Here is a 15,025-nt window from a genome sequence, read left to right as displayed (position 1 = left end):
AAACACAGGGCCGGGACCCAGCATGCCAAACGGACTCTTACAGGTCTGTAACTCTGGAATGAAACGGACCCTTCACGGGTCCTTATACACGCAAAATATGATGGGGTGATGAAATAAAATGAAAAGTTTGAGAGCCACTGCTTTCAAGGGACACACAATTTAGGACATCAGAATCCGTTTTCTTCTCATAATGTACAGCACCATAACCTAGTTAAGTCTGTCTGTGTGCGTGCATGCGTGCGTGCGTGCGTGCGTGCGTGCGTGTGTCTAGCAAGCGGTGGAAAGTCTGTGGCCTTTACTTGAACCACTTAAATCACACGTTACACTGCATCATACGAGGAAAACTGTCAACCCACAAAGCTAAAAAAAAGCTTGTATATCTGCTAGTTTAGTTATTTAAAAAGCCAAAGGAAATGTTTTGAAAGTGTTTGCTTATAGCAGCCCATTAGGCCCTATACTGATAGGCCCAAAATAGGTCCGGACACTGCAGTGATTAACTTTGTCTAAATGCCACACTATCACTTGACAGAATTATGGTGTCCTACATTGAATCATCACGCAGATGAAAATCTGCTTGATTACCAATATTCACTTGGTAAACAGTTTGTAATGATGAGCAAAAGCGTTATGAGTGCATGCTATTCTACTGGTCGATATAATTGGCAAGTTTTTTAATTCATTACTATTTCTTTAGTGAAATATTGGATTTTACTACTGTATCTTCTTCTCAGTCAGATGGTGAACTCCCTATACCCCACATCATGTATTGATCATAGTTTAATCATAAGCTAAACTATGCACTTATTGATTGATGATTTGGAGAGACTGGCAAGGCTCATGTTTTTGATATTCAGTAGTACAGAATGTACAGTCAGCCATGCATGTAAAATAAATAGGTCCTTGATAAATGCATTTTTTATAGTGTTGCTGTCAGGCAGAAACCTCTTATCTCCATATTTTAACTTTTGGGTGGTGCAACCATAGCGTGCAGCCACTCCAATGCCCAGCTTTGTCTGTCCCTATGTCTGTCCCTGTGCATGTTTAGGGTACCAACAGGGGGCGCCGTTGCACCACTCACGTCAGACAGGTCTGATTTTAGTTTTTATTCGAAAATTAAACATGGTGCGAAGCGACGCGTTTTGAGCTTGTCCATCTGATGCTTTTGCTATGTTTGAATTTGAATCCTGAAAAGTAACAGTTTTGGACATGATGGTGTTTCAGCATGACGTTTCAGCATGAATTGCTCTGCGGCTTCAGGGTTCGTATTAGACGCGAAAATGTGCCATTCTCTTCTAGCTGCACAACGGAACAAGGAGTTGTCTGTCCAAAAAACAATTATTAGGAAACATGATTTGTACCGTGCATTCAGTTCTAGTTTATTTTCATTTTTTAAGGAGCAATACTTATATTGCAATGATGCACTTTTGATTAAAACAACTTAAAAATAACTCTTTTAAGTTACAAGAAATTAGCTCTTGTTATTTCTAATATTAAATTCATTTAGAAAGCCTAATACATTATTATACCTTTCAATCCGGGAAAGCATCATCCATTTCATTTTAGATTTTAGCTAATTGAGGTTTTTCAGAAAACCTAATGTTTTGTGTATTGAAACCTTTGTCTACGTACATAATCTTAACCTTTTGTGTTTTATGGTAAATTAATGCCCTACTACTTGATCATGCATGTTACAGCGTCACAAGTACCTAAAGTAGTACAAGCTCGAAACATGTCGCATTTGAGCTCGTTGATTTGATACTTTGATACTTTTGCTATTTATTTTGATCCTAAAAAGTAAGGTTTCCACCCGGCAGAGAGACGATGTATAGTCAGGTCTAAATGGGTTAATTACTTTGCACGATTCAGTGCTATATATGGTCCTAATAATAGCAATAGGAATTGAGGTTGAATTGGCCATTAATCATGTTTCTACTCTGTGGATCTTGTATTCTATGTGGACTGTCCTGACACAGCTGTGCTGTGGCATAGGAGCGAAATTAATTTAATCCATTGTTTGAGCCGAATCTGGGTTGCACGTGGTTTGTTGAACTCCCTCTGGTGTTGTATGTGTGGACTTTGACATTGACATTAAGGCAGTATTTAGACAGGTACATGGGTGGTGGTGTAGTGAGTCTTGTAGACCAGCCCCATTGCAAGATGCTGTACACTGTCGTCAACCCTAAGCCATTCCAGCCTATCAAAATGGGCAGGGGTGAGGTGCGTTCGGGGAGTGAGGTCAAGTAGTACTGACCTTTTTTTCCCCCCGGGAAGTCTGGAGCCTTGTTTTAAGGGCCTGCATAGTCAAAGAAACCTTGTACAAGGGCTCCTGTTAGGGTCTTCAAGGTGTTTTTGTTGACCAGTGAGGACATCCTGTTCAGGAATCTTGTTCTTTGATTGACTTTTTGATTACGTTGGTGGCCATTTTATCACCGGAAAGATTTGCCTCCAGGATGGAACCTGGGTAGGTAATGTCATCTTTTCATGTGATAATATTGTCACCCACTTTAACTGAGAAGCCGTGAACTCTTTGTGAACTGTGTCATGGGACATGACATATTTAACAATTATTGCCCAACTTCCCTAACTGCAGTAACAGCAGGGAACGAATACATGTGGGAGCGTACCAGCGTAATCCAAACTATTGCATAATACACCATGAGATACAGCTTTTAAACCCAAACCATGTTTGGGTTTTACTGTATAATTTAGAATGCAGTACAGGCAGCGGTTTTGCAAAATCAGTGGATCGCTGTCCCGTAAACATCTCAATGCTAGCAGACAATAGCTTTGCATTCCTATCATTTCTATTATAGAGGGTCAAAATTGAGTGGCAAAGTGAGTTTAACGTTGTTTAGCATCGTTTAATGCAGTGGTTCTCAACGTTTTTGGCTGGGGACCCCCGGAAAAGGCCATGTCTCGCGACATAAACCATAAACCCCCCACATAATACAAATCAATAAGAACAAATATTATTTAAAAAAAATCACACCCGTGTGAAGTGAGGGGCACTCTTGTCATCGTACAAATTTACGTCATATTTGGCGGACATTTGACCCAATTTCTCCTGTCATCATTGTCAATGGCAAAATATTGAGACAAAAGCTGTATATAGGAGGGGCTAGCACCCCTCAAAAATCAGACCTGTCTGAAGTGAGTGGTGCAACAGCGCCCCCTGTTGGTACCCTAAACATACATACGGACATACATACAGACAGACATATAGGGAGGGACAGACATTGCTGTTTCTAGGAGTTTTCTGTTTCTTTTGAGTGGTTGCACCACTCAAAAATACAGGAGACACGGTAAGTAACAGGAAACACTCGGCAGGGATTTAAGGCTGCAGTCATGGCAACACTAGCCTCGGAAACCCAGATGTTTTTATTTCCAGGGAGAAAACAAAAAGTCTGGGACCTAGACCACTGTAGCGCAACCGTCGATCACTCTCTGCTGATTTCTGATCGTCTGCACCTTTGTTAAATTGACACACATATGCACACACATACACGCACACACTCCTCTCTCTCTCTGTCGCTCTAATTAATTAGTCGACGCAGCTGCGTCTAGATTCTCCCGGCGGATCCTGCCGGGAGCTGCCTATGCCATAGAAAGCAAGCTACGGCAACACTGACTTCAGCACTCCCAGGAAACAACACCTGCTTCAGAATGTGGGAGGAAAACTTTACCCTGCATTGCTATGCTAATGTGCTCAACATGATATGATTTCCCAGAAATGTTGCAGTGCGTGTGTGTGTGCATACGCCGCGTGTGTGTGTGTGTGTGTGCATGCGCCGTGTGTGCGTGCGTGCGTGCGCGCATACAAAAATAACCAAATTTTAGAAACAGTCTCTCACTGTTGGAATTAAACCCATCCTTCACTAATAAGCCAAGGGAAATGTTCTGGGTTGTTATAGCAGTGGAGCTTCATTAACCCAGGCAGACACTGGAAGGAGCGCACTGCAGTAGATTTCACACATGCATGGATTTCATGCATTGATTTACATGCCAATTACATATGCAAACATGCCAGCATTGTACTGCCCTGCAGCTTTGCAACATTGAACAATTACTTGCTGGTTCAAAACTCTATAATAATGGACATTTCAGAATATCATAGCCTACGTGGCTGAAATGGTCACGAGGTCCTAATCAAAGCATGTGTCCAAAGATAATCTTGTAGATCAGCTATTTTTGGTATATTTGAATTGAAAACCTGAATATTGTTTTGCTATTTTTTTTATTGGAATCCTGAAAAGTAACCTTTTTATTGAATTTCAAATGCATTTAGTTATAGTTATGTTAACTTTATGAACATGACTACATTGGACACAAAAAGACAATAACATTTTAATACTAGTCATTAAGTACTATATTCATTTAATACTAGTCATGAAGTAATTAAAGCGGGTTTGGAATTGTAAACCTCTGAAATCAATACTATATCAGTATTCTGATATTAACATGCAGGCCGCATTAAGTGAAGGTGGGGGCCGCATGTGGCCCCCGGGCCGCCAGTTGCCCACCCCTGCCCCAGAGTCTCCCGAGAGGAGGGGAAGAAGAGAGACTCGATAGGACAGATTCAACGACAACAACAAGGACAGTGACACAGACACAGTGAAGGCACCTTGACTCAAAACCACCTTGACTCAAATACACCAAAGTAAGGCAAAGTAAAACATGCGCTCAGTGTGAAATCGCCCAAGAACACACAAGGCAGAGACAGCCTCCTGTTGGCTCTGGCATAAGAAACAGGACAATGGACGAGTCCGCGGAGGGGTGCCCTGGGCGCGGCCGTTGCTGGGGCGTGGTCTGCGCTGGTTGGCTGTACTTGGCCGGCAGGGCACTGCTCCATGGATGCAGTGCCCTGTTGGCCGGGTGTGCCTGATCGGTGCTGGTTGTACCTCATTGATGGCAGCGCCCGGGGCTGTTGCCTGCCGGTCTGCCGAGCTGGAGACCAGGGTTCGATTCCAGCTCGGTGTGAGAAATGTTCCAATATAATGTATGTTTTTATTGTTTTATAATAATAATCTAAATCTAATGTATGTATCTAGTAAAGTTTTCCAATAATTGCAGTGGAGTATACAGTATTTGTCCCTGAGGTGTAGTGGAGTAGAAGTACAAATATTAAAAAATGGAAATACTCCAGTAAAGTAAAACTCCCTCTCTTGTGACGTGAGGGACGTCCACTGTGGCCACATGACGTCACGGGGGCATTCACTGCCACTACAAGACATGAATGTAGTGTATTATTGTATAAAATAAAACAAAACCAGTCACAAGACGTATTTGTATTGGCCACAAGATGTCTCATGTCGTCATATAATGCCCTAAACAACCATTAAAACTCCATAGATTTTCCTGGCAAACAATGTTTGAACTCATAACCCGCCACTAAAAACCCCAGGCGCTGTTGGCTACCACCACCATAGACTCGTTCTATTTCGCTTGGAGAACAAGACCACCCCCCCCACACACACACACACACCGACCCTCCAAAATAGTTAGCAAATGCAGCTAAAGCTAATGTGATCATTGTCTATTTAAGAGTCTTCAGAAGCATTAACTGGTGGACAAAAGTGGTGGCGCTTGGGTGCCACCGGATCAGAGTCCCTTTTGTATGACGCACACCCGGTTTGTCGCCATCTTGGATGCTAATGGGAATAGTGCCAATGCTAGCGAACAAAGGCGAGGTCCATCCTTGCTCCAGAAAACACCAATCTTCCAATCACGATCACCGGAAAATCAGAAATGACCTCCGAACATCACCGGTCTGATCAACACCATGGACAGCGCCGTAGTTTCAGAGAAAATAGCGTGGAAAGGCCATGGCTAATACAGAAGCTAATGGGAGTTGCGTGCTCAACTCCAGTGCAGGCGAGGCCCTAGCAATCGTGCCTAGCAACCGGAGCGCTTCCAAAAATGGAAAGCCGGTAGTGCCAGTAAAGCCTGTTAGTGACAGACAGACATAGAGACAGACAGACAGACAGATATTTGTGTATTCATAGACAGGCGCTGATCTGACCGACTTCCCACTCAGCACTGCACTCCCTCGGGTCCTGTGCGCTGCACGCGCAAAGTCTGAGGTTGATGATTTGGACAGTTCTGAAGATAATGTGTGTGACACACACACACACACACACACACACACACACACACACACACACACACACACACACACACACACACACACACACACACACACACACACACACACACACACACACACACACACACACACATTATACACCAACATTTCACACATTTGTAGAGATGTGAAAAATATTCAGGGATTTATTTCCTTGGCCTCTGCAAGAAAATTGGCATTGATTGGTCCAGTGGGTTGAAAGATTTGCTACAATGTGACACACACACACACACACACACACACACACACACACACACACACACGCTCATCTTCACGACTCGCCCTCTAGGAGCCATGCCATAAAAACGCCATCCTTCTTTCTCGTTCCACTTCAACAGCCAGTTAACTCCAGGCAGCTAAAGTCAGGCGTTCTGATTCCTAGTGAACCTAACTCTCTTTTTGGCATCTTACGCACGCGTGCGCGACGCCACACACACACACACACACACACACACACACACACACACACACACACACACACACACACACACACACACACACACCACATAAAATCCTCAAAGTTTGAAGGCCCGACGGTATGTTTACCAGTCAATGCCTTTATTGATAGGACAGATGACTGACAGGAACTGGGGAGAGAGATGGGGAGTGACACGCAGCAAGTGTCGTCTGGATCAGAATTCGAATTACTCCACTGCAATTACGTAACTTTAGTTATTTGTAGAAGATACCTTGTAGATTAACCCATTTTGGACTGAGGTCGATTAAAAAAAAGGCTTCAAAATCCATGGGTTTCTGAAAAACCCATGTTTCTATGTCAGTGGTTCTCAACCTTTTTCATGTGAAGGACCCCCAGAATTATCTGTATTTGGCCGCTGACCCCCATCTCAAAATATGTTGTTCCAGGGACCCCCCAGAAGCCAATATTTTAGTTAAAAATGTTCGCTCTGAAATATATATTCAAAGATTTGCGCCACAACTTTTCAAAAATAGCAGATCTACAAGCTCGTAGCGCGCCACTCGGTGGCGTGCTATGAGCATGTAGATCTGCTATTTTTCAATAGCTAAAGTATAACATAATGCTTAAAACACCAACATGGGTTCCTGCACAAAATGGGTTAAGCACTTCAAGCCATATACTTTGGCTATTTGAAAATAGCCCATCTAATTTACAAGCTCACAGCGCGTCGCTTTGCGAATTGCGAGCTTTTAGGATGGATAATTTCTAATGTTGTATATTTGAAAAAATTGTGAAATACATGTACTGTAGGACATCCAGCATAAGTACATTTTCTTTGATAAACTTGTGCATTTTGATGCCAGTGCAATTTGTACTTTTACTCTGAATACCAGACTCATATACTTGCAACAGAGTAGCCTATTTCTTTGTTGTGGGATTAATACTTTTACTTCAGTGAAAACCAAGAAGTACACTTCTCTCTTTTTCCACCACTGATGATAATCTACATTAGTCAGAGTTGGCTTGTCGCTCCAGCCAGTACTGTAGCTGCTGCATGCCCTGTGGACCCCGGCGCTAATTAGGTCTGATTTATACTTGTAGATGGTGTATTGTTTTAATAAAAGCAGTTGAAAAGCTATGGTGAGAAACATATGCCTCGATCTGCAGGGCCTCTGAGGAGATGACATGTGTTGTTGAGTCATCATGGGGTTTACGGAAAACTGCAGCTTTTCCTCTGAGGAGAAGAGCCCGACAGACAGCGTAGGAAGAGAGGAAGGTCAGAGACAAGGAAACACAGAGCTGGCCTGTGGTTGAACTCAAGTTATGCAACTTTTGAACGAGGTTTTTCTTTGAACCCGTTAACACGAGCTAATTGACTGTAGAACGGCTTCTCTCCCGTTCATGAGTTATGTTTTCATTGTTTAATCTGCTTTTTTAATACGTTTTAAATCATACGGGGATTCCACCGGACAGAGTGGGATAGGTGACGTGTTTTGATGACATCATCGCCAAAACATCCGTCGCACTGGCGTGCAAACGGATTTATGGGAAATTGAGGCCCAATGCATTACAATGGCGGCGGTGGCGCTTTCCTCCTCCACTCTGTTGTTGTGATCGCCACTTTGGAATATTTTTGAACACTACGACAAGCACTTTTACCGTTTTAAAGTGGATTTTCATGACAAGCAACTATCAAGTATATGTATTTGGCCTCGGATGACCCCCATCTGAAAATCCTTTGTGCCTGGTGCTGGGACCCCCAGAAGAGAGGATTTCCAAATTATTGCAGATGTACAGTAAGCTCACTGCGCGGCACGAAACTAGTACTTGAGTACATGTACTTAGTTACTGTGCACCACTGTGTGAGGATCCACCAGGGGTCCCAGACACCCTGTTGAAGACCCTAGTTACTGTGCACCACTGTGTGAGGATCCACCAGGGGTCCCAGACACCCTGTTGAAGACCCTAGTTACTGTGCACCACTGTGTGAGGATCCACCAGGGGACCCAGACACCCTGTTGAAGACCCTAGTTACTGTGCACCACTGTGTGAGGATCCACCAGGGGACCCAGACACCCTGTTGAAGACCCTAGTTACTGTGCACCACTGTGTGAGGATCCACCAGAGGTCCCAGACACCCTGTTGAAGACCCTAGTTACTGTGCACCACTGTGTGAGGATCCACCAGGGGTCCCAGACACCCTGTTGAAGACCCTAGTTACTGTGCACCACTGTGTGAGGATCCACCAGGGGTCCCAGACACCCTGTTGAAGACCCTAGTTACTGTGCACCACTGTGTGAGGATCCACCAGGGGTCCCAGACACCCTGTTGAAGACCCTAGTTACTGTGCACCACTGTGTGAGGATCCACCAGGGGTCCCAGACACCCTGTTGAAGACCCTAGTTACTGTGCACCACTGTGTGAGGATCCACCAGGGGTCCCAGACACCCTGTTGAAGACCCTAGTTACTGTGCACCACTGTGTGAGGATCCACCAGGGGACCCAGACACCCTGTTGAAGACCCTAGTTACTGTGCACCACTGTGTGAGGATCCACCAGGGGTCCCAGACACCCTGTTGAAGACCCTTGCCAAAAGGAATAACGGTTTCAGACGGGAAGCAACTGACGCGCCTTAGTCACTTCACTTCAAACCTGTATTTATTCTCCAAAGACATTGAGGTCATGCTCATTTGCAGTGTCGCCGAGATACACATAATACAACATTTCAAAGCAATAAAAAAAACCAGAACAGAACAGCAACATTTCCTCATCGCGTGACGTAGCACGTAGGCTATGTTTAAAAACGCGTGATTTCTTTCTACGTACGCTTTAAGACATAGACCCGCCCTTGGTGACGGCCCGCCTGCCTCTCTTATTGGCTAGCTATGCTGCTGCTGTCAGAAGAAGAGTAGAGGAAGTAGGGAGAGAAGTAGGGAGATGCTTAGCGATAATAATATTAAAACGTTAGCGATTTAGCGATAATAATATTATTATATATAAAGGTAAGCCTTGTAACTGTAATTGTCTCGTGAACACTTCTTTTTGTTGTAGTTTGCACAGAACGAAAGGCGATTTAGCGATAATAATATTAAAACGCCAACATTTATCTGTCGCCGCATGACATAATCATAATCATGACATGATTCATGACGGTGAACTATGGCTTACGTTTACGTCCTGTGTGCATGTGTAGGCAAAAGTGTGTGTTTATGTAAGTGTGCTCATGATATGATTTTCTGTAGTGTGTGTGTTGCTGCAGAAGCTTTGATTGCACTGCTTTTCTTGAGAGGGCGGGTCTATGTCTTAAAGCGTACGTAGAAAGAAATCACGCTTTAAAAACAGTTGCAGACACTTGGGGGTAAGTCTGCAATCAAATAAATTCTCGCGCTCATGCTTGTTTCATGAGCTGGATTGTTTTTCAGCTTTTTTTCCACGCTACGCATCTGCAAATGAGACCGCGGGGCGATCCCCATTGGTCTGAGCGAGAACGCCCGCGTCAATATAGTCCCCCATCTGAAACGGCCTTAAGACAGATGCCAAAGTGATAATTGGAACGTTAAATACATACTGTAGCCTACAGTACGTAAAAGGGAAATCTATACTATCAGACACACTGGTCATTGATTTAAAATGTATTGATCGTATTCGTAGCCTCTCTGACCATTGATCTAAAACTATATTGATTTGAGACGATGAATACATATCTAAAATGCTTATGGAAGTGGAGGAAAGTGAAATTCGGAGGAACCGTGCACGGACTCAGAATCAATGTATTGTCACTTCCAAAATAATACTCTCAGTAAGCACAATACCGTTCTCAGTAACTCGATGTTGTTTGTTGTCACATGAAAAACAACAGACACATTTAAAAAGAGGAAGACATTAAAAAAAAGAGGGGGGAACAACAAAATAAACAGCAAAATAAAGGGGAACAAAATCACACCCGTGTGGAGTGAGTGTCGCGCTCATCATCATACATCATCTCATTCTGGCCAATCACAATTATTTGCGTCCTCACTTTTGCCTTCAATGTTTGTGTTTACACACTTTTGTCTTCAATGTTTGTGTTTACACTTAAACACTCAAAGCTGGGCACAAGAGGGGATAGAACCCCTCAAAAACAGCATAACGATTCCCTTCGTGACTCAAACAGCATACCCTGGGTGAAAGAAGGGATTAATGGGCATCTATGGGCATATGGATTTACATAGTAAACTGCATATTTTTGTATGGAAATTTACAGTTGAAAGAAATCTACTGAGAAATATGCCTGTCTACATTTTGAAAGCAGTGATTTACCGCAAACTTCCTCTGCCAGACCCATGGGGTGAATAATCGAGAGGGGAAAAAAGTCATTTTGGGGGCGAACTTTAACTTCTTTAAGTATAAAGTACATCACAGTGGCACATGAGCACAAAAAACACAACATGAGTTCTGACTGCATGTCATCACATGCCATCTCCCTTCATTTGTAGCTATAGCTACCCATTTCTGGGTTTTGAGCAGATTTTGTCTGTCACACCATGATCCATCTCATTCATTAGCTTTTTACACAGTCACATTCAATCACTCGATAGCATCCTGGGCTGAATGTCATATGATTACTCTCTCAGCTAAGAAACCCGTACAGCATAAGAGCCTGTGGCCTCATCAGGCAGGTGCTCAAACGCAAACCAACAAGAAAAATCTTTCATTCATAGAAACATGGAAAATCTTTCACCCTGTCAGCCTGCCTCCGCTATACACTTATCTCAAAGACACTTCCTTGCCAATTACCCGTGCACAGAACACACCGAAATACAGTTTCCTATTTTCTCGAATGCAGGTCTGGCACATATATTATCCTCTCAAACATCAATATGTGACCTTAAAGCACCTTAATGACTGAGTTTCGGTCAACGCTTATGAAAAAACAAATGGAATGTGTTCCAGGTCCACAAGAAAACCATTCCTACCAACTGTGGCTTTTTTGACCATGGAACCTTTCAACAGGAAATCAATACGGCAACCCCTGCCTTCACAGGACGGGAGGAGGTTCTATGCGCACCGTGAAGCACACATCAAAGAATAATGTGAATAATCGGACGATCATGTTAAATTTAATCATGGGAAGACAAAATTGTGATCCTGATTAAAATGTGGTTAATTGTGCAGCCCTACCTGCATGGTGTCATATGATGGCATATGCACACTTAGCCATGAGGCTGAGGCGATTATAGAAACGTCTTTGTTTTTCTGTACCATTTTCTGAATAACTGTACAGAATTGTCAACGTTAAAAAAAAAATGAGGCGTGGTCAATGCTGTTTGGCCACTCAGAATAGCCAAATGGCATTGATCACGCCTCCAGGTCTTAAAGATGGAGTGCCACAATTTGTGTAGTTTTCCAGTTTTTCATGTGTTTTTGAGGTGACAGTACTTCATTAGACACCCTGGAGTCGTTTTTATGTGCAATGGTGTAATAACTTTGTATTTAGGGTTTCTTCCTGGAGGCTGAACCCTTGACAGTCAAACGGGCCAATGAAATAAACACTGATAGTGTGACGTATTACTATTGCACGCACACACGCACTTCCCCCTCTATATATTTTTGAGTGGTGTAAACCACTCCTACAACTGGCTTTTGTGTGCAGAAAAAAATGAGCATGGTTGCTATGTTCAAAATAATTTCTGACGTAATTAAATCACACCCGGGTGAACTGGATGACCGTAGCAACCATGGTCATTTTTTCTGCACAAAAAAAGCCAGTTGTGAAATCACATCCGGGTGTGATTTCACACCCGGATGTGAAATCACACCCGGATCTAGGATGTTTCCTAGATCTAGGAAAGTGGTCACTCAGTTCACCCGGGTGTGATTTCATTACGTCAGACATTACGTCAGACCTCAGCTGATCATGCTATATAAAACCTTACACCACTCAGTTCACACGGGTGTGATTTTTTTAAATACGACAACCTCTGTGGGCGGAGCTGCCTGCCACATACACACGTGTGAACTGAACAAAGCAGTTTGCTGCTCTGTGCCTAACTGTGTGACAGATTTTCAAACAGTCATTTCACACATGCAGGGATGCATGCTCTCGCCCTTTCTGTTCATCCTCTGTATTGACTGGATCATGACGCAAACAACTATCAATAGCAGAACCGGTATACAGTGGAGCCTGACCGAACAGCTGGAAGACCTGGATTTTGCTGATGATCTAGCACTCCTATCACACACGCACCAACAGATGCAGGAAAAGTCATTCAAGCTTGAGAAAGCAGCTGCTTCGCTTGGGCTCAAAATCAACGCATCAAAAACAAAAGTAATGAGAATCAACAATAAAAACAACTCCCCAATAACGATGGACCAAAATCAACTAGAAGAGGTAGACAGCTTTACGTATCTAGGAAGCATAATTGCTGTGGACGGAGGAACGGAGGAGGATGTCAGTGCCAAAATCGGAAAAGCAAGGATCACATTCAACATAAAGCAAAAAACATATCACACAAGACCAAACTGCAAATCTTCAATTCAAACGTCAAATCCACCCTACTATACAGTTCTGAAACCTGGAAGATAACTACCAACATACTCAACAAAATACAGACATTCTTCAACCGCTGCCTCCGACGCCTCCTCTGTGTTGCCTCCTCTGTGTTGGGCCAGTCTACTGGCCCAACACAATCTCCAATGCCAACCTGTGGGACCTCACTTCACAAGACACAATAGAAACACAAATCAGGAGGAGGAAATGGACATGGATAGGACACACACTGCGTAGACACAACAGATCAATCACAAAACATGCATTAACATGGAACCCGCAAGGCAAGAGGAAGAGAGGAAGGCCTATTGGCAAATTATTCATGCTAAATGATCTATCAATCTAATTGTTTCTGCTGTTAAATTATGATTTAATTGGATGATGAGATGAGCTGATTGTGACAATAGGGTCAATATAATTGGAGGAAATAAATAAATGATTAAAACAAATCAGAGAAAACAGGTCTGATATGGTATGGATGCGTGGATTATAGGCCTATACATGGATAAATGGTGGCAGTATAAGTGCATAATGGTGCTTATCCGACATCTCAGAAATATGGGAAGTGTTAACTTCTAACATTCACAACATTTGTTACATTACAGACACCAATTTGTAATTTTGTAAACAAAAGGACAGTGCCATGGAATGTCCTTTTATAAGGAGGGGGGGGGAATAGGACAAGTGGGTGGTCTTAAAGGAGGAGGCGGAGGGACTGGATCAGGTGGGTGGTGCTAAGGTTAAACTCACACATACCTAATGAACTGGTGGGTGTGTCCACATAAAACCATCATTTTAACAAATACTGTACACTTTTTTGAAAAAAATATACCTCCTTATATAACAATAACACCTGATGATCATGTTTAAGGGTGGGAAAAAAATCACGGCACTCCATCTTTAAGTTAAGTAATAAGACCTGGTACTTAAGACACGCATACTACTGCCCACTGTCTCTGTAGCAGATGGAAACATGTGTATAGCCTACTGAGGCTGATAATTAACATAAATAAATAATCTAAAATTATGTAGATGTGTTTCGGTATGTGAAAGGTAAAGAAAACAGGTCTAAATAAGCAAGGTGGCAAGTGGCATGCTGGTATGCAAATGAGTGCTGCCTGCCATTACAATATACAGTAATCAAATTTTACCGATTATTATTATGCCAACATTTGTTTTAGCCATCTGCAAAATAATTGCTCACCAATAGCTTTCTTCAAAGGGCTCAACTGGGCGGACAGCTGCCCACGTTGCACGCAGCCCTCTGGGCCAATATGAGCTGGTGGGACGTCTAACCTATGTAGCCTGATTCTAAAAAAAAATGTCCTGTCAAGGACCCCTAGAATTATCTGTATTTGGCTGCCGCTGCAGACCCCCATCTGAAAATATGTTGTTCCAGGGACCCTCCAGAAACAAAGATTTGAGTTAAAAACGAAACTGAAAGAATATATATTCAAAGATTTGCGCCACATTTTCACGATTAAAAAAAAAATAGCTAAAGTATAACATAATGCTTAAAACACCAAAAGGGGTTCCCGTCCTGTATGGGTTAACTAACTAGGGGCTTGTGTGTGCTGAATTCATTCCATATCCCAGGCCTTCTCAATTTTGATTGGCTCCCACAAAGTTTCACGTCAGCCCTGGGCAACTTGGGCAGCTGCCTGCCCAGTTGAGCTCATTGTCCGCTGCCCGAAAGACGGACCGAAAAAGTTGGGTTGGAAGTATTTCTCAACTTTGATTGGTGCCTCCCACGGAGTTTCCCATGCAGGGGAGTTTGGTTGGAAGTAATTGAGAGCTGTTAGAAGGCACTGGCAGGTGAGCCAGTAGGATACAACAGTGACAACACAGAAATGTGTGTGGGTATCATATCGTGATACACACAGCTAATGATGTTCGGAAAAAAAAATGACAAGAGTAGCTCTCGGGGAGCAGTTAA

At 43.1% G+C, this 15,025-nt stretch overlaps 1 protein-coding gene across 2 annotated transcripts in view; it reads right to left on the bottom strand.

Annotated features, from left to right (window-relative positions):
* The window catches only part of slc2a9l2 (solute carrier family 2 member 9, like 2), a 249,194-nt gene that overhangs the window by 37,042 nt on the left and 197,127 nt on the right, over positions 1 to 15,025 (bottom strand). The window lies entirely within an intron of this gene.

Source organism: Electrona antarctica (genome assembly GCF_951216825.1).
Source record: "Electrona antarctica genome assembly, chromosome: 9".
Lineage (NCBI taxonomy): Eukaryota > Metazoa > Chordata > Actinopteri > Myctophiformes > Myctophidae > Electrona > Electrona antarctica.
The sequence above is the reverse complement of the archived record's forward strand: the minus strand, read 5'-3'. Positions and strand labels throughout refer to the sequence as shown.